The sequence below is a fragment of the Loxodonta africana genome, chromosome 6 (assembly GCF_030014295.1).
Source record: "Loxodonta africana isolate mLoxAfr1 chromosome 6, mLoxAfr1.hap2, whole genome shotgun sequence".
In the NCBI taxonomy this organism is placed as follows: Eukaryota; Metazoa; Chordata; class Mammalia; order Proboscidea; family Elephantidae; genus Loxodonta; species Loxodonta africana.
In genome coordinates, this window is record NC_087347.1 from 3,637,062 (window position 1) to 3,656,284 (window position 19,223).

The following is a 19,223-nucleotide window of genomic DNA, read 5'->3' on the forward strand; positions in this document are numbered from 1 at the left end:
ATAATTTCATCACTTTCTGATTTGTTTATTTTGAAAAATTCTAGATTTCCATTTTTAAATTTTCCAATTCTTTGCTAAAATTGTTAATGTTTTATCTTCTTAAACATAGAAATCAGTTCTGTTAAAGTCTGTGTCTAAAACTACAATAGAATCTTCAGTTGCATCCAGCTATTTTATTATTACTAGAATACCGTCGACACTTCGGCTTTGAAGCTGTTGTTTAAAAATCACAGGTGAGACCCAGCCGATAGTCTTTTTCTGATAATTATCTGGAGCATCGGAAGGTCATTTTCTATGGATTATTCCTTCTGTTGATTTTTGTTCTTGTCATAGCGTCTTTTCTTACATCTGACTGTGTGTGTGTGTTTATTGAATGTATTAATTGCAAGCGTTGCTGAAATAATTTGAGGCTTTGGATGAGTTCTCCTTCCAGAGCAGATATAAGGTTGTTTCTGCCAGACGTTTGGGGGCACTAGCAATCAGTCATCGCCTCAATTCAGTTTTGGGAATTGAAGTTGTTAAAAGCTGAGCTGCAGTTTCTTTGAGGATCCATTTATTTTTGGATCTCCATTATTCCTAGGTGGCCCGGTGGTGCAGTGGTGAAGTGATATGGCTGCTAGCCAAAAGGTTGACAGTTTGAATCCACCAGCTGCTCCTTGAAAATCTTATGGGGTAGTTCTGCTCTGTCCTATAGGGTCGCTGTGAATCAGAATCGACTCGATGGCAAGGCATTATTCCTAGAGATTCCTTCGGCATTCCAACCTAAATTGAAAGTGTTCACTATGCTTACCCCCACCCTTTCTACCAGTCCTTGGACCTCATTCCCTGAACCTGGTATATTGTAAGAGACTGTCAGAGGCACAGAAGATTTTGGGGAGGTGGCTGGGAAGCTCTGCAGATATCACTGGGGAAGAGCAGCCCCAAATGCCAAGTTTACTTCCGTGGCCTCTATCAGGTCCTGTAATTCTTCACTGTTTTGTTAACTTACCAGTGCTTTCGAAAGGATGTTTTTATATATTTTTTCTAGCTTTTCCAGTTGTCCTCTGCAGTAGGACTGGGCCAAATTACCATTTCTACTTTTATCCGACGTGTGTTTTTTGCACTCATGTTTATCCATCAAGTGTTGGTGTTCAAAGTGTATCTTGTCAAAACCAAATTCCTTCCTGCATGAATTAAGGGAAAAGGAGAGTAGCATAAGATGATTAGCAACGTACATGGGAAAATTAGTCAGTTTGAAACCAAATTCATAACTGCATTGATTATAAAATGGTCACCACTTAGTTGTTATTCACCTGAATGATTATTTGTCCATATAGGTATTTTGAAGTTTTAACAGCAAGTTTATGTGACAGTAGATATTTATTTTGAGGGGCATCTGAAAGTGTCCAGTTTCTTCTCCTTTCCTTATAGCCCATCTCACAGGGATACTTGGTCTAGAGAGTCTGATTGGCCACCTACCTGCCTTCCATACAAATGGAATGGTACGACTAGTGGTTTGAGGTCAAGCTGTTGCCAGGAACTCTTGGTTGGGTAGAAAATCGGAAGTTGAATGTATCAGAAATCTGAGAGAACTCAGGTCAATTTTTTTCGTAGTATCTGTTTCCCCATATGTAGCATAATTCGTTTGTTCAAGCATCTATCCACCCATCAACTCATTCAGCCACCGCCTGCCCCCCCACCCACCCGTCTATCCATCTGTCCATCCGTCCGTCCATCCGCCCGTTCGCCTGTCCGCCCATCCGCCCATCCACCTATCCATCCAGATTCTACCCTGGCTGAGCTAGTCATCATTTTAGTCATAGATACAAAAACTAACAGGACTTTGTCCATTTTCTTAGGAGTCCTCAGTCCAGGTAGAAAAGTAGTAGTGTCAGGTGATCTCAGTGCGTCAGGGAGCCTCCGAGGCCATCTACCAATTCTGGATCATTGCCATTTTCTGCAAGAAGAGCAGAACATGGCTGAGTTGAAGGCCAGGCTTCCCGAGAGGAGTCAGAACCAGCCTTGGTTCAGGTTAGGTGCTCTTGATAGCAGCCTGATGCTGCCTAGCTTTTCCTTTCCAACATATGTTCTTTTTCTGAGTATATTTTCCCTGCAAAGGGAATTTATAAAAAGCAATCCTAATTTTTTCCTTGGTTAAAACTATTTAAAAAGGAAAGAAACACACACACATACATGCTCATGCACAACCATTCCAGAAGTAAATGCTGAAATTTGTTTTTAACTTTTTTCTCTCTTCCCTGAAAAGTGAAGATTCCTCCTCAGAACCCCACCATACTGGTTTGCCTTCTCTTCTCTCCAGTGAACTTCTTTGTGTGGCTGCAGCTTTCTGGAAATCTGTTTCAAACTCTAAAAAGCAGCTGGAACACACTTGAGACGTTCAGCACCAACTACAAAGTGATGGCATTGACTGTGCAAAACAGATGCTGTTTGCATTCAAATAAAAGACAAACATAATATTTGCATTAATACAGAGTCTTTGCAAATGTATTTGCATAAAACGGTTTCTCCTTTTCTAAGAGCTGGTTACTTTTAACTAATTTCTGAGTGCAGCAAAGGATAAGCAATCTTTTGCTGATTATTTGTCATGAAGAGTTGCTTTTGCACAAGCATAGCTGATTTCAAAGAAGGGCTCTCTGACATGCAAATGTGATGTCAAGTGGAGCATGGTGAGAATAGCCCATGTGCACCGCCATGATTACTGTCGGTCGTTTTCTTGGTATCCTTTTGTGTTTAAAAGCAGGATTGATGAGCTGTTGCAGTGGTACTAAACTCAACTTCAGGTCTTACACAGAGTTACTCAAACCATGCTGTATTTCAGCGATCTCTTAGAATGAAAAGAAGCTAAATGGCTGGCACATTGGATGCTCTGGTACTTTGGAGTGCACTTTCAAGGACAGCTATACTTCTTTTTTCATTCCCATGGAGATGTAAGAGTAAAGATAAAGAAGTAAGAACAATGGTCTCTTGGAAGTACAGCCCAAAAATCAATTTCATAAGTCCTCTGTAATTATTTTAAGTGTGAGTCACCAGTTTGGCTGAGTGTCCTATGTGTCAAGGTAAAGACAGAAGCTTGTTCATTTTTAGGATTTACATTGCTCCTAAGAGGAAACCAACCCAGCTTTTGAATGGGGACTTTTTTTTTTTTTTTATCGTGTCCCGTATTAAAAAAAATAACTTCCGCATCATGACCCAGGACACACACAGGTGAAACAAAAGTTACAGGAAACAGTATTACACATAATGAAAGTGGTCTCAGTCACTGTGTGAAACTTTCGGTTTAACTTAGTAGTCAATGCTTCTTTATATTTACTGACATGTTTTCTAGTGTTTAGGACACCAGTGCTTCTGGCATCTTATTCTTTCACTTTGGACATGATTTCCTTATTTCTGAAATAACCCTTTAGTTGTTTTTTCAGTATGATAAACACTCAAATTTTGTTTGTCTGAAAATGGCCTCCCCCCACACCCCATTACTTGAATGATAGTTTAGCTGGGTATAGAATCATAGGATGCCATGTATTTTAGCAGCCCAGTCCCAGTGCGGTCTTAGCAGTTGAGGATATTTTATCACCTTCTGGCTTTTCTTTGTTGTTGTTGCTGTCCAGGACTTAGCTCCCAGTCAATTGTTGTTTCCTCTTAGGTAATCTGTCTTGTCTTTCTTGGTGGTTTTAAGATTCCCCACCCCCACCACGTGGTGTTCTGGTGTTCCGCTGTGATGTGTTCTGCTATGATATGCTGTGGTGTGCATTTGTACTTTTTATTTTGCTTGGGACTTAACATGCTTTTTAAATCCAAGGACTCTTGTCTTGCTGGAATTCTGGAGTATTCTTGTCCCTTATCCCTTAGAATACCTCTTCTGCCTTTTCTCTGTTCTTTACTTCAGGAATTCATACTAGATCTGTGTTTACAGTCTTCTTTTATCTGCTCTCAGTCCTCTATCTTTTCTCTCTTATCTTTTTGTGTTGCATTCTGGTTTCTTATTTAGCTCTATCACCAGTTTTGTATTTGTCTTTAGCTATTTTCAGTAGCTTTATTTTTCAATTCTAGAAAATCATTTTTTTAACTTTCTTTTTCTTTTTCCAGAGTTCCTTTCTTTTATTATAGGTTCTTCCTTCATTTCACTTCCTACTTTAAAAAAAAAAGCATGTTTTATAGTCTTTTCTATATTATTTTATTATTTGGAGTCATTTCTGTTGTGTTTTGCTGACTCTTGCATGGTGGATTGTTTCCATGTGTCATTTTTAATTTTTATTGTAAACTTCTCTTCAGCAGGCAATTCTCTTCCCCCTCTCTCCCTGCCTTCCTTTTTTCCTTCCTTCCTCTCTATTCCTCCATTCCTTTCCTTCCTTTCTTTCTTCCATGGGTGTTTCTTTATACCCTGGGTTGTTGCTATTCCTAGGGCCCCAGTGTTTCGCAAGTTCTGAACAAGTTTCTATCTTAATTTCTAAACCTGGGATTCCTGCACTGCTGAAGCAGCCTGAACTTGGAGGCCACACCCACATAGACACAGCCTTAGGGTTTCATTCTCTCAAACTAGATGCTTCCCAGCAACCCTCCTCTCCACTTCTCTGCCTGGTGGGTAGCATTTTCTAATGCCCTTTCCATAGACTCAGTAGTCCTTGAGAGTTTTGTCCTTATCCAGGAGTCTCAGTTCCAGCTCTGTCTAGGGGAGGCTTATGGCCACCTTTCCTGCCCACCTGGATGTTCAAGTCTCCCCAGGTCCCTCTGGCGTGTGTCCTGTGACTCTGAGATAGGTGCTGAAGCTTGGGGTACCTGCTTAGAATGCCCCTCTTTTCTTTCTCCTTGTAAGTGGGGTCTTCTCTGTCTGTATTTCGATCTCAACTCTATATGAAATTGGGGTGGGACAATATTCTATATTCTAATCATTGTTTCTGTATTCTTATGGGGGAGGTGCAGGAGGTCCTTGCTGATTCAGTCCAACAATTTCAGGAACCTAAAATTTTGACACTGAACTTTGTTTACAGCTTGTCATGAATTGAATTGTATCCTGCAAAAATGTGTCAACTTGGTTAGGCCATGTTTCCCAGTATTGTGTGGTTGTCCTCCATTTTGTGATTGTAATTTTTATGTTACAGAGGTGCGATTGGAACACTCTTACCCAGGTCACATCCCTGATCCAATGTAAAGGGAGTTTCCCTGGGTTGTGGCCTATATCACCTTTATCTTTCAAGAGATAAAAAGAAAAGGGAAACAAGCAGAGATGGGGGCCTCATGCCACCAAGAAAGCAGTGCCAGGAACAGAGTGCATCCTTTGGACCCAGGGTCTCTGCATGGAGAAGCTCCTAGTCCAGGGGAAGATTGATGAGAGGGACCTTCCTCCAGAGCTGACAGAAAGCCTTCTCTTGGAGCTGACGCCCTAAATTTGGACTTTCAGCCTACTTTTTTTTTTTTTTTAATAATTTTTATTGTGCTTCAAGTGGAAGTTTACAAATCAAGTCAGTCTGTCACATATAAGCTTATATAAACCTTACTCTGTACTCCCACTTACTCTCCCCCTAATGAGTCAGCCTGCTCCCTCCTTCCAGTCTCTCCTTTCGTGACGATTTTGCCAGTTTCTAACCCTCGCTACCCTCCTATCTCCCCTCCAGACAGGAGATGACAACACAGTCTCAAGTGTCCACCTCATATAAGTAGCTCAGTCTTCATCAGCATCTCTCTCCCACCCATTTTCCAGTCCCTTTCCTGTCTGATGAGTTGTCTTCGGGAATGGTTCCTGTCCTGGGCCAACAGAAGGTTTGGGGACCATGACCGCCGGGATTCCTCTAGTCTCAGTCAGACCATTAAGTATGGTCTTTTTATGAGAATTTGGGGTCTGCCTCCCACTGTTCTCCTGCTCCCTCAGGGGTTCTCTGTTGTGCTCCCTGTCAGCCTACTTTTTACTGTGAAGAAATACATTTCTCTTTGTTAAAGCCATCCACTTGTGGTCTTTCTGCTACAGCAATACTAGGTGTCTAAGACACTGCTCAAATCTGTATCTTGGACATTAGCAGGCTCTGTGTTTTGCAAAGTATGACATCGATTTTCCTCCAGATGTCCCTGCTGATTCAGGGTGTCAGCATAAGGATTACAGATTCGGCCACTGTTGGCGTCCATGTTCTCTTTCCTTGTAGTTGAGCTAAAAGTTCCCCTTCTTTCTAATCACATCTGTGGATTTTTAATGTCAGATCAATTGTAATGCAGTATACAGTATACAACCAAACTGTGCTCATTTTTATCACAGCTTCCTTTCATGACTAAGCAATTGGACACAATCTGTCTACAGAGGTTTAACACCAAAGAACTTGACTTTACATTTTTCACAAAGGCTGGCTGCTCTATTTTGTTTTTGTGTGATTTCTACAAATTTCCCTTGCCCACGAGTGTACGCGTTGCCAGCAGGCTTATATGGTGGCACATGCTTTATTATCCAAGTTGCATAGTGAATAATATTAAATGAGTCAGCTCCGGGAAGTACAATGGCTTCTGGGCAATGAAGGTTCGTCATGAACTGAGTGTAGTCCGTAAAGTAGGCGCAGCTTGGGATGGAGATGTGTGTCAGGCTCCTGCTGTGCTCAGTGCACTGCCCTGGGCTCGGGGAGCCTGAGGTACAGCCGGGTGGGGGCTCAGCCATCTTGGCCAGTCGGCTCTCCATCTGAACCAGGGCAAGTGAAGCATGGCTGGTGGTCTGTGTATAGAGAGTGATCTGAATAGTGTGTGTGTGTGTGTGTGTGTGTGTGAGAGAGGGGGGGGGGAGGGTGAGAAGAGAAATGGTTTTATTACTACTTTTCTGAATTCAAATTGAACTCCCTTACAAAAAGTAGAACACAGTTCAGAGAAGAGATGGAATTATAGTCTTAAAATTTTTTGGTATTCCTGGTCTTAGAACTACGAAGCTTTCAGAATTTGGAAAAGATTATTTTAAAAACTGTTTTTAACGTGCTGGTTATTTGGAGACAGTCTGCTGCTGGCTGGTTTGTTGTGGAGGTGGAGAGAGGAAAGGAGGCAGACCCACCGTCCGAGATGAGGGTGGGCAGTGGGGTATGCTAGGGACACAACCTTGTCCTTCTGCCCTTTCCCTGGTGGCTTTTAATCTCCTCTTCCTTAGCTTTCTGCTAACACCTGGGGAATACTGATTGGTGGACACCTGCTGATGGAGTTACAGTCAGAGGACTCACCCCACAGCATTCTTTCCCTGTGACCTTTGTGAGCACAAACTCTGGGCTGGGCGTCAGGCCAGGCGGCCCCGTCTGATCCCTACCACGTGGACAGCATCGTGTCACCCATTTATAATTGCGGAAAACGAGGCCCAAACTGGCCAAGTCTTGTGTGTGAGGTCATGGGGGCTTTGAAGCGAGGCGGTCAGGTCCCCAAGCTCACAGCCAGAACCTCCGTGCCACCTGCCGCCTGGGCCCTGACCTGCTCGGTCAAGGACGAAATCCACATTCTGTCAGTGACGCTTGGCATAATTCACGTCTAACAGCAAATTGCTTCTGGTGTGGTAGCTCTATTTTTAGAAGACAAAAATAGAGCAGGATACAGTGTAATCACGATATTTTTAGAGGCTGAAATTTGTGGTGTGTGAAAACGATTATAAAAGGAATAATGACAAGGTTCTGCTAATCCTGATTTTGGAGAAGTTGGGATTTGTAGCATGTATGCACACTGCGTGTAACAGATACGCAGTGTGATTTCTACAGGTTGTTCACCAGCTTCTCACAGGACCCAGAAAAGCGAGTTTGTTGGAGGGAGGGGGTGTGCTGGGGTATCCTTGAAGTAAATAATAGCGACGTAATTATCTTGAACACACAGTTGTACCTTTGAGTCATGGGCAGGCTCGTTCAGTGGAAGAGCGAGGGTACAAACAGGTAAACTTGAGGCTGTAGGCAGGAGGCAGGCTGAGGTGCAGCGTGGTCCCAGCTGCCCAGAGCTTCCCACGGGAGGAGAGATCCTTACACAGGTCAGCAGAGATGCTAGCTGCTGTGCGTTTGGGGGATATGATCTGTGTGTCTCCCCCCCAACCCCTTTTTTTTTTAACATAAAATTATGTTTTAAAATTTTATTTTAAATAAATATAATTTTTAAATGATATTAAAAAATGAAGATAATAATACCTATTACTTAGATGGTTAAAAAATACGAGACTAAGGGCAGCGTCTTTTAGGGTTCAGGCCCAGGCTCTCCTATTGTCGGATCCTTGTCATTGTACAGTGGCCCTCAGCTGCAGGCCACATCCTGGCACCCCCTGAGGGAGTGCAGTCCCCCAGGACCAGGGCCTGCAAGGGCCTTTAGGAGCCTTCCTTCATGTTTGTTGGCTGCATTCGTGAGTTGATACGGTTCTTGGGGTGAGATGTGGCGGAGGGAATTGAGGGCCTGGTGGTCTGCAGAGAGCAGGGCAGCCCTTTCCTGCACCCCAGATCCCAATCCCAGACCTGGTGGCTCTATCAGTGAGAGAACCCTGTCCTCTTCCCTTTGCCACGGACTGTGGTGGCAGGAAGATGCTAGAATATGGCAGTATGTGAGCCAGGCTGTGGGACACACGTTCCCACACAGCCCTGGGGCGGTGACTAGGGCACGCAGCCATGGAGAGAAAGCCCCTTGTCTGCACCCCAGGGCTGGACCTCCTGAACCCATAGTCCCAGAAAAGCTGTGCCTTCAAAGAAGGGTGGCTGTCAGGCGTCACCCATGGTGAACTTGAAAATCATTGTGACTTCAGGGTGCTTACATACGTGGCCTGCAGCCGGGGAAGAGCTTGTGCTCTGTCCCACGAGGAGGCTTTAGTGGCCCGAGGCCTCAAGTGACCTGTGGGGCAGTATGGCAGACTGCAGCTGGACTGAGCCTGCCGAGTGGCGGGAGGGCTGGTCTGTACCATGTGACACTGTGTCTGGATACACCCATCCGGGAGGTGGCCCTGACTGCCTGCTGCTCATCGTCTGTTCTCTGCTGGCTTCGGGTGGTGGTCTAGAGCCTCTCAGAAGCCGCCTCTGGTGTTGGGGACATGGGTGCTGAGGATGAAATGGTGCTGTTACTTACATGTCTCCTCTGCAGCCCTGGACGGCGGACATTGTCCCCTTGTCGTTCTCAGTGCCGAGTACAATGCCTAGAGCATACTCGGCTCCTGATAAATGTTTGTGGGATAAATGACACCAGACAGTGTTATCATATTCACTGGGAGACATGTATGTGTAATGCCAAGAATCACGGAGAAGCCCACCGCCCACATATTTCCCAGCCTTAAAAGGCTGCAGAGGCTGCAGGTACTATGATGGGGACGCTTTCCTCAGTGACAGGAAAAGTCCCAGAGCAGGGAGATATTCTGAAACAGAGAGAGTTCATGGCTAATGTGTTTCAGGATGAGAAGAGGAATCTTTGTGCCGTGAGGAGAATGAAAAACAGCGTGAAGCCCCCAGTGAGATAAACCGGGCTCGTTTTCTTGCTTGTGCTAGTTTTATGCACAGCCTTTCCTGGCACAGCGTTTCTGGGTGGGGTATGTACCATCTAGTATTCAGCTTTTCTTTTTTTTTTTCCTTTAGCAGCTCAGCTAGAGAGATTGATAAATATTTCAGAAGGCCAGAGCCCCACCCGAGATGAATGGGTATTCGGAGTGTGGGGCTTAGCAGCAAGGAAGACTGTTGTTTCCGGACCTGTTAATTTCTAAACTGGCAAAACACAAGAAAGTTGCTTGGTACCGTTTGCTCTTTAGAACGGCTCGTGGGCCTCTTCGAGTTCATGGGTTCATGTCAGTACCCTCCATGCCCCCACCTGGCATAGCAGCACCCACCAGCAAACCCATCCTAGGAAGCAGCAGCACCTCACAACACCCCACACATAATCCCCCGGAGCGTCCTGGTGGATTCACCTTCTGAATCGATCCTACCTCTGCCTGCTTCTTAACGTGCTCCGTGAAGCCACCCTGGTCCCAGGCCTGGGCTCTGAAACAGCCCCTCACTCTCTCGCCTGCTCCATCTCCCCTTCCACTGCTCCTGCCCGGGGTGGATACTCTACATGGACCTGAATGAGCCCTTTAAAGCATAGGTCAGAGCAGGAGGTCCTTGCCGAGGCCCCGGGACCTGTGGTCTGGCCCCATCGGCTTCGCCCTGCCCCCTGGTTACTCAGCCGCTGCCCCACTGGGACCTACCGGGGGTCCCGGCTCACAGCCTTTACTGGCCCCCTCACCTAGATGCTCCTTCTTGGGATACTTTACCTGGCTCATTCTCGCTTGCCATCCAGGTTTCTGCCCAGATGCCACTCCTCACTTTGTCTCTTGGGTCACTTTGTCTAAAAGGTAGCCTCCCAGTGGCATTCTGCCCTCACAGTTCTTATCCCCAGCACGTGGTACCATGCAGTCCTTTAGTTAGATGTCGTCTCTTCTTCCCTGGTGGAAGCTTGGGGGGCGGGCCCTGTCGTGTTCACTGCCACATCCCTGGAATCTACAGCAGTCATTCAGTAACTAGGTCAGTGAGCTTTGGTGAATGAGTGAATGAATGAATGAGTGAAGCGATGTGGACCGTGTGATTGTGTGCAGAGGCAGCATGGCATGAGGGGTGGGTTTGGGCTTGGAAGCCAGCCTTGACCTTGGTGGAGTCATTCACAGTCTCCATGGCTTACTTTATCTCTAAAATGGGACGTTACCAGTACCTGTGCCCTCTGTTCCCCTCGTGAGGACTCCATGAGCTAACGAAGTGCTCAGCCAAGTGCCTCACCCATCATAAGTGCCCGGTAAGAGTTAGCTGTTTATATTTCTGATTTGGAATGCAAGCTTTTTTGTTCAGTTTACCAGCAACTAGCAAGGATAATAGTTCAGAAAAATGAAGTACTTTTAGTAAATTGAAGCAAATAATATCCTAAAGTGTGAACGGAGAAAGCCATTCCACCCAAGGGGCCTTAAAGCACCATCCTGAAAGCAACTTAGCAGCCATTTGATGGGTGAGGCCCCGAAGCCAGTGTGGTCCTTGAGCTGCAGCTGCTCTCTGGGGTGCAACCCCTGTGAGCAGAGAATCCGGGCACCATGTGGGCGGATCATTAGCAGAGCCTGGTGGTTCTGCGTCAGCCGCACCTCCTCCGTCTCCTTGTCCTTGACATCTGACCATGGATGGTCACTGATGAGTAAGGAGGTGAAGACTTCTACTGCTCTGCAGAGACTAAGAAATGCTGCTTTTGAGACAGTGTCTTAGTTCTCTAGTGCTGCTATAAAAGAAACACCAAAAGTGGGTGGCTTTAACAAACATTTATTTTCTCATAGTTCAGGAGGCTAGAAGTCCAAATTCAGGGTGCCAGTTCTAGGGGAAGGCTTTCTGTCTCTGTCGGCTCTGGAAGAAGTCCTTTCCTTGTCTCTTCTGGGCTTCTGCTCCTGGGCGGTGTTCATGTGGCTTTGCAGGTCTCTTACCCATCTCTGCTTGCCAAATCTTCTCTTTTTATCTCTTATAAGAGATTAACTCAAGACACACCCTACACCAATTCTGCCTTATTAACATAACAGAAAACTCATTCCCAAATGGGATTATAGCCACGGGCGTTAAAAAAAAAAAAACACACAAAAAAAACTAATCTCTTTGCCAGCAAGTCAATTCCGACTCATAGTGACCCTGTAGAGGTTAGAATTTACAACACCTAATTTTGGGGGACGCAATTCAATCCATAACATTCCACCCTTTGGGTCCCCAAAATCGTGTCCTTGACCCATACAAAGCACATTTACCCCATGAAATCATCCCAAGTCTTAGATCAACTCCAAGTCCAAAATCTAATCTTCTGAATCGTCTAATTCAAGTGTGGGTGAGATTTTAGGCATATTCCATCCTGGGGCAAAATTCCTGTTCATCTGTGAACCTGTGAAATCTATACTAAAGTTATCTATTTCCAAAGTACAATGGTGGAACAGGCACGAAATAAGTATTTCCATTAAAAATGGGAGAAATTGGAGTAAAAGAAGGGGTAACAGGCACCAAGCAAGTCCAAAACCCAGCAAAACAGTTTACATTAGCTCTCAAGGCTTTGGAAACCCTGGTGGTGTGGTGGTTAAGTGCTACAGCTGCTAACCAAGAGGTCAGCAGTTCGAATCTACCTGGCACTCCTTGGAAACTCTATGGGGCAGTTCTACTCTGTCCTATAGGTTCGCTATGAGTCAGAATTGACTCGACGGCAGTGGGTTTGGGTTTTTTTTTTTTTTTTTTGGCTCAAGACTTAAAAATAATCCTTTTTTCTTTGGGACCACCTGAGCAGGGGTCCTGCCCTCCACACCCTGGGTGTTGGCCATGCTTTCTGGATTTTGGGTGGAGGTCCCTTGGCCCTGGGCTTCAGCTATGCCTTCTAGGCCCACTGGGATAACACCTCTGCTCCTTCGGTTTTGGGCAGCCCCGTTCACCTAGACCATTTGAGTGGCAACCCCGCCCCCCTCAGCCCTGGCATGCCCCATCGTTCTACCCCATGAGTAGCACAGCCCCACGCTCTGAAACTGAGTTGGTAAAGATCTGACTCTTTGAAACCTAGGAGGTTGTGACCCTACCCTTTAAGATCTAGGAGGCCGTGGCCCCACCCTTTGAAGCCAAGAAGGTCCTGCTTCCTGTGCTCCTTCCAACAGTTCTGCTAATCTCCGAGCTGCTCCAGGGATGATTCTTTTCTTAAAGGACAACAGATATAGCTCCTTTTGCCCTCTTTCCTGCCTGTAGAATTTCAAGAGGCATGCAGTGTTCTTTCCCTCTCCCTTTCAGTCTAAGCTGATGGGTTTTCTGTTGTTATAGTCAGTTAGCTCCATCAGTGACAGGCTTAGTCTCTTTAACAAAAGATTGTATAGCCACTTTCTTGGTGAATATTGTAGGACACATATCCTAGAAGAGAGCTTTTCAAGTCTTTTTAGTTTTTGTCTTCATTTTGCACAGTTCATCCTTAAGTCCATCTCTTTCCTCTCACATTTTAATATAACTAGCAAGGAGAAACCACGCAGCCCCTTTAAGATCTTGCGTAGAAATCGCCTCAGCCAGATATCCAAGTTCATCACTTAAAAGTTGTACCTTCACCAAACATTTGAACATAATTCAGACAAGTTCTTTGCCACTGCATAAAAAGCATAACCCTTCCTCCATTGTCCAATCACAGGCTCATCATTTTCTGTCAAAGCCTCATCAGAAGCGTGTTTAATGTCCACATTTCTAGCAACATTCTGTTGCTGGCACCATATGTATTCTCTGGGGGGATGGAGACTTTCTCTAGAGCTCTCCTCACTTCTTTCTGGGCCCTTACCTGAATCACCTTTGATGTCCATAATTCCAGGAATAGTCTCTTCAAGGCAATCTAGGCTTTTACTGTTAGGCACCTTAAAACTCTCCCAGCCTCTACCCATTACCCAAAACCACTTCCACATTTTAGGTATCTGTTAGAGCAGCACCTCCTCCTTCTGGTACCGAATTCTGCCTCAGTTATCTGGTGCTGCAGTAGCAGAAACACCACATGTGGGTGGCTTTCACAAACAGAAATTATTCTCTCACAGTTTAGGAGGCTAGAAGTCTGAATTCAGGGTGCCAGCTCCGTGGGAAGGCTTTCTGTCTGTTGGCTCTGGAGGAAGGTCCTTGTTTCTTCTGAGCATCTGCTCCTGGGTGATCTTCTTATGGCTTGGCGTCTCTCTTCCTTGCATCTCTGCTTGTTAATCTGCTCTTTTTATCTGTTAAAAGAAATTAACTCAAGACACACCCTACACTAGTCTTGCCTCGTTAACATAATAGAGAACTCATTCCCAAATGGGATTATAGTCAAAGGCAAAGAGTTTAGGATTTACAACACGTGCTTTGGTGGGACACAGTTCAATCCCTAGTAGGTGGGTTGGGCCTGGGAGCTGGTTTCCATCCTCTCCTGGGCCCCTCGGTGGCACTGCCTTAGTGCCCTCCAGCCACAAAGCTCACGTGCCTCTGCAGGCTTTTTCCGAACCGGCCATTGTGGTTTTTTGTTATGAGTTAGTGACTCATTTCTCATGAGCTGGTTAATATGTACCTATTTCCCGGCTTCCTGTCACTTAACCACAGACACCTTTTAGCTAATTTTTAATACTCAGCAACGTGGACCGTGGGTTGGAGGATGACTTGTCCCTATGGTGGTTCCAGCTGCTGACTCACATGTTTGGGAGAAGCTTTGGCCCTGAGCAGCTGTCGTGGCAGTGGCTAGGATACACATCCTGCGCAGGGGCGGGTTAAACCAGGAAGCAGGGTACGCAGGGGCTTACCTGTGCTTACCTACTAATCTGTAGTGCACGATTTCACCTGTTTTCACCATATCAAAACAGGTGAGGTTGCCCACTAGAGGTAAGTAAGTAAGCACGAGTAAGCCTATGAGACTCTTGTTTACTGGGGACTCTGTCCCTGGTCTTGGGTGTAGCTGTGGCTGTGGCCACTGTCACGGGGTGCAGGTAAAGTGGGAGGATCAGATGGAATCTCGCTCGACCAGGGATTCTGCTCCACTTTCTAGATATCTACTTCCTTGACTCCTTTTGTCAGCCCTGGAGGTCTGCAGGACGGAGGACAACACTGAGCCTGGGAATCCAAGTAACATGTGCACTGCTGACGTGGTGCTCACATTGGAGCCAGGTGTGTCCTGAAATCCCACGGGGCCACAAGGCCTCCAGGACACAGCCTCCTCCACATGGGGCTGGTCCTGCCAAGGTAAGGCCTGCTCCCGCCAGAACTTCTGTTGGTCAGACTGGGTGGCGTTCGGCAGTTTCAGCTGGAAAGTAGAATGCCTGCAGAAAGTAAAAGTGGCAGGTACAGCTTGAGCAGCCTGTCCACCTGCCTCCGCACTCGGGCCGGCTGGTCCCAGCAGTGGGAGGCAGGTGTGGCTGCCACCAGCAGGTACGCATCAGTGCTTCTTTCCAGCCGTCCCAGCGGCTCCTTTGCTTTCCGAGGCCCCTAAATTCAGTCAAAGGGACCTGTGTAGAAAGCAATTTTAAATGAGTTGCCCAGGCACGGAAGGGTTTGTTTTGTGTTCTTCTGAGGGGCCGCCGCGTTCAAACTGCTGCCCTATTTCATCTCCGCTCTGGCTCTGACAAATCTGCGGTGCACATCCGAGGTCCCTCCTACATCTCGCTTGCACAAAGCAGCTTCTGATGACTCAGCCTGCTCTGTCATCTCCGTAGCAGACAGGTGTCCTCCAGGGCAGGGACAAGGGCTGCTGTCAAAGGTAGGCTGGGACGTTTTCTCTGTTATGTCCCATCGGTTGTGCTGGGCAGAGCTGCTCATGAGGGCCGTCATCGCAGGTTGTCTTGTTCGGGGAGGAAGGTGGGTGGCCCAAGCAGTGCCTGGACAAAGTCTGAAAGTGGCTGAGAAACTCCCTCCAGGAAATGTTTGCCTCCGGCCATTAGGGAACAGACCCACGCTTTGTCCAGCCTCCAGAACACTACCGCATTGACTCCACACAGCGCTGGCAAGGGTATTCTTTCAGTTGTTGATGTCCTCTCTGTCGCCCACTTGCTTGCTTGCTCATTCAGCCTGTGCCGAGCCCTACTTCCAGTCCCCCATGCTGGCTCTGCTCGGTGCCGGGGCTGCGGGGATGGGCAGGACCCACTCTGCCGTCTTGCAGCTCCTCCTCTGTCTGTGTGCGGGTACTACCCGCCCCCGGAGGTTCCTCCTTGTGGCCAGTGGTCACAGCCTCCCGTGGTGTTTCTCCTTGTTACCGAAGCTCTCTGGTTTTGAGGATGCTATCTCAAATAGGTGTGGGTGAGGTGGCATTTTTCTACTTTTAAATTTGCCCGAAGGAAATTCCTGAGTAATGGGCTGCTGCTCTTTCTTTTGGAAACCCTGGTGGCGTTGTGGTTAAGAGCCACAGCTGCTAACCAGAAGGTTAGCAATTCAGTTCTACCAGGTGCTTCTTGGAAACCCTATGGGGCATTTCTACTCAGACCTATAAGGTCGGTATGAGTCTGAATCGACTCAATGGCAATGGGTTTTTGGCTTACTCTCGCAGTGAAATCTAGACCACGTTCTTCCCTTCATTTAACTTCAGTATTTCTGCTTGGCGTCTGAGTACATGGGGCTGAGGCTTTGTGAATGTTTTGTCCTGTTCGACCTGATTAGGTCATAAAAAAAACCTGGTTGCCGTCGAGTTAATTCTGACTCACAGTAACCCCGTGTGTGTCAGAGTAGGACTGAGCTCCATAGGGTTTTCAATGGCTGATTTGGGGGAGGGGGGGAGTAGGTCGCCAGGGACCTCTGGGTGGACTTGAATTGCCAACAGTTAGCGGAGAGTTTTAATGTTTTGCATCACCCAGGGCCTCTGATTAGGTCATAGGTTTTCGAGATGAAGCCTTGTGGGGCATGTGGCAGAAGCAAGGCACCTTACATTAGGGTGGAGATGCTGTCTTTCCCCACGCAGACCCCATGTGTGGGCGGGACGTGTGCCTGGTGGCAGGGGTGCCCACATGCACCTGCTGGTACATCGACGCTGCCTTGTACATTGTGTGGATGTTTGCGTCCTAGCTGCTCAGGGCGCATGTGTTGAAGTGCTTCTTAGTCAGGAGTGTCTGGGTGCTTGAACAGGTGGGGGCTGATGATAAACTGGTGATTATTAAGGAATCTTAATGAAAGAATTAGCTGAACAGACTATCTAAAAAAACTAGCAGGTATTATTTCAGGGACGATTATATCGATTGGAAGTGAGGGTTTGTTTTTACTCTTGAAGAACTTTTATTATGAAAAAGTTCAAATAAATACAAAAGTGGAAAGACTAGTGCAGATAGTGAACCCTCAGCTACCCGCCACCCACCTCCAGCCACTCCCAGCCTTTCCGCTATTCCCAGTTCATCATCTCCCTATTTATAAGCTTTATTATACAACTTTGGTATTTTTCAGTAACTTACACAGTGAGGAAAAAATCATGGTTTGGGGCACTCAAGGCTGTTAGCACAAGTCTCACGTTTCTCGCAGAGATGAGCTGTTGGCCGACGTGAGTTTATTGAGCATCTCAGTGCTTGGCTGCAGGAGCAGGGCCAGGTACTGCCTGGAGGAGGCGACATGGAGCCAGGGCCGGTGGGGGCACAAGTCCTGCTCGGGGCGGGGGGCAGCTGGAGGCGCCTCTGGGGTGTTCAGCCCAGAGTTAGGGACGGCCTAGGGTAATCAGGGTATCTGCTTGTCATGAGTCTTGTTACCCCTGATGATGACTCTTCAGTACGCAGAGCCTACTTTCATGATTTAACACAAGGGCATTGGATTTCCGGTAAGATCCTACCACGGGTCCTGCAGGTCAGGGCAGGGAAATGCTGGCTTCACGTTGACCTGTGGCCCCAGGGAAGACACGATTGGTGGAGTCCACACAGATGCACAGGGTGCGAGGGGGAGGTTTGTCCAGACCATGCACCCTGCTGTCGCCTCCCAGGAGGGCGTTAGTGTTCAGGCTGGCATACCCCCATGGACAGTGCTTTCTCAGACACTTGCTGAAGGGCGTGGGGTCAGGCGTCTCCTGTGGCCAGCCCCCAGCAGGAGGGGCTTTGTCCCTTTCCCATCTTTACTCAGGTGAAAGGTAAGGGAACATCCATCAGGTAAAAAAAAAAACGTTGCCATCAAGTTGATTGCAACTCATAGCAACCCTATAGGACAGAGTAGAACTGCCCCATAGGGTTTCCAAGGAGCGGCTGGTGGATTCAAACTGCCAACCTTTTGGTTAGCGGCTGAGCTCTAACCGCTATACCATCAGGGCTCCCAGTCGTCTAGGCTACAGTATATTTTAATTTTTCTTTGCATCTATTTTAGTAACAAAACACATGCCTCGACAAACATGTCCACCCCAGGAACTTCTGACCTTTCTCACTAAGTTAGGTTTTGAAGTACCAGAGCTTCTCCAGTTTGCCGTCAGCCCTCAGGCATCCAGGCATTCAGTGTCCCCAACACCCTTGTGAGGCCATCCTCGCCCTCCTGGAGCACCTGCTTCTCCCAGACCACGTGTGGTTCTGGAGTTGAAATGGCAGGGGAAGTGCTGGGCACCCCCTTCTCAGCTTGGTGCAGTGAGATTCAGATCCCACCACTGCAGGTCACCCTGCCCTGTGTCCCGAACCTCCTCTGGTCACAGACAGGGAGCAGATAGTGGATTTGAGCAGGTAGAATGACAGTGGCCACTCACCCTGAAGCCCAGGTGCTCACTGGGGAGGAACCTGGTCACTTCACATGACTTCCTAGCAAGTTCCCCAGTTACTAGATTTGAGTCCACACAGACTGGCAGGGTTGAGGGTGCGGGGACGGGAAGGAACGCTGTCACACCTAGCGCTGCCAGGCCCTCACTTAGCCCTCGAGACACGTGACTCCCGTTCACGGTGCCCCCGCGTACAGCAGAATGCAGCACCGTCTGGCCCTGCGCCTTCTCGAAGTCTCAGCCGCGGTGGAGGTTGCACAGGAGACAGGGTGTGTGTGTTCACAACTGAGCGGCCCGCCTTTCGTGAATGGTCACATTCTTAGAGACAAGCCCTCAGTGTAAACAGTCGGGATTGTTTCTCTGGGCCTGGAGGACGCTTGTAAAGGACACATAGGACCTGCCAACCAGGAGGATCTTCACCCCAGATGTGCCTCATGGCTTACTTACAATTTATTTTGTTACCTGGAAGTTGCGGGAGTCAGGGAGGGGTGCTGGCTGGTGGGAGGGGAGGCCTATCCGACACCAGGCCTGCTTCCCGGCGAGGCCCAGAGCTGTGGTGTAGGCTAGCTGCAAGGCAGCCCTCCCTTTCCTGGGCGGGGGGGCTCACCTCTGGGGATGGCTGCCAAGTGGGCCGGTGTCACTGTGTGGGATGGTGTTACTCCTTGGGGCACGTCCTGTCCCCAGAGCTGTGAAATGTCCTGAGTGCCCTTGTTTTGTCCATGTCCAGAAACATGCTGGATGTTGACACCAACTTTCAAGGCTACTCCAGGTATAGTATGGTCGCTACAGAGAAGCTCACTGTTGTGTGGTTGTCCTGACAAATACGAGCAGGTGTAGCGTGGTCGCTGCAGAGAGGCTGACTGTTGTGGTTGTCCTGACAAATACGAGCAGGTGTAGCGTGGTCGCTGCAGAGAGGCTGACTGTTGTGGTTGTCCTGACAAATACGAGCAGGTGTAGCGTGGTCGCTGCAGAGAAGCTGACTGTTGTGGTTGTCCTGACAAATACGAGCAGGTGTAGCGTGGTCGCTGCAGAGAGGCTGACTGTTGTGGTTGTCCTGACAAATACGAGCAGGTGTAGCGTGGTCGCTGCAGAGAGGCTGACTGTTGTGGTTGTCCTGACAAATA

At 47.6% G+C, this 19,223-nt stretch overlaps 1 protein-coding gene across 18 annotated transcripts in view; it reads left to right on the forward strand.

Annotated features, from left to right (window-relative positions):
* HDAC4 (histone deacetylase 4) overlaps positions 1 to 19,223 on the forward strand; it is a 338,607-nt gene that overhangs the window by 142,701 nt on the left and 176,683 nt on the right. Inside the window, exon 1 of one of the 18 annotated variants that reach the window (XM_064286437.1) lies at positions 1,735 to 14,645. The exons of the other annotated variants lie outside the window; for them this stretch is intronic. The gene's annotated coding sequence lies outside the window, so the exon portion shown is untranslated. Of the gene's footprint in view, positions 1 to 1,734; positions 14,646 to 19,223 lie in introns of those variants that run through there. 18 annotated transcript variants of the gene reach the window in all.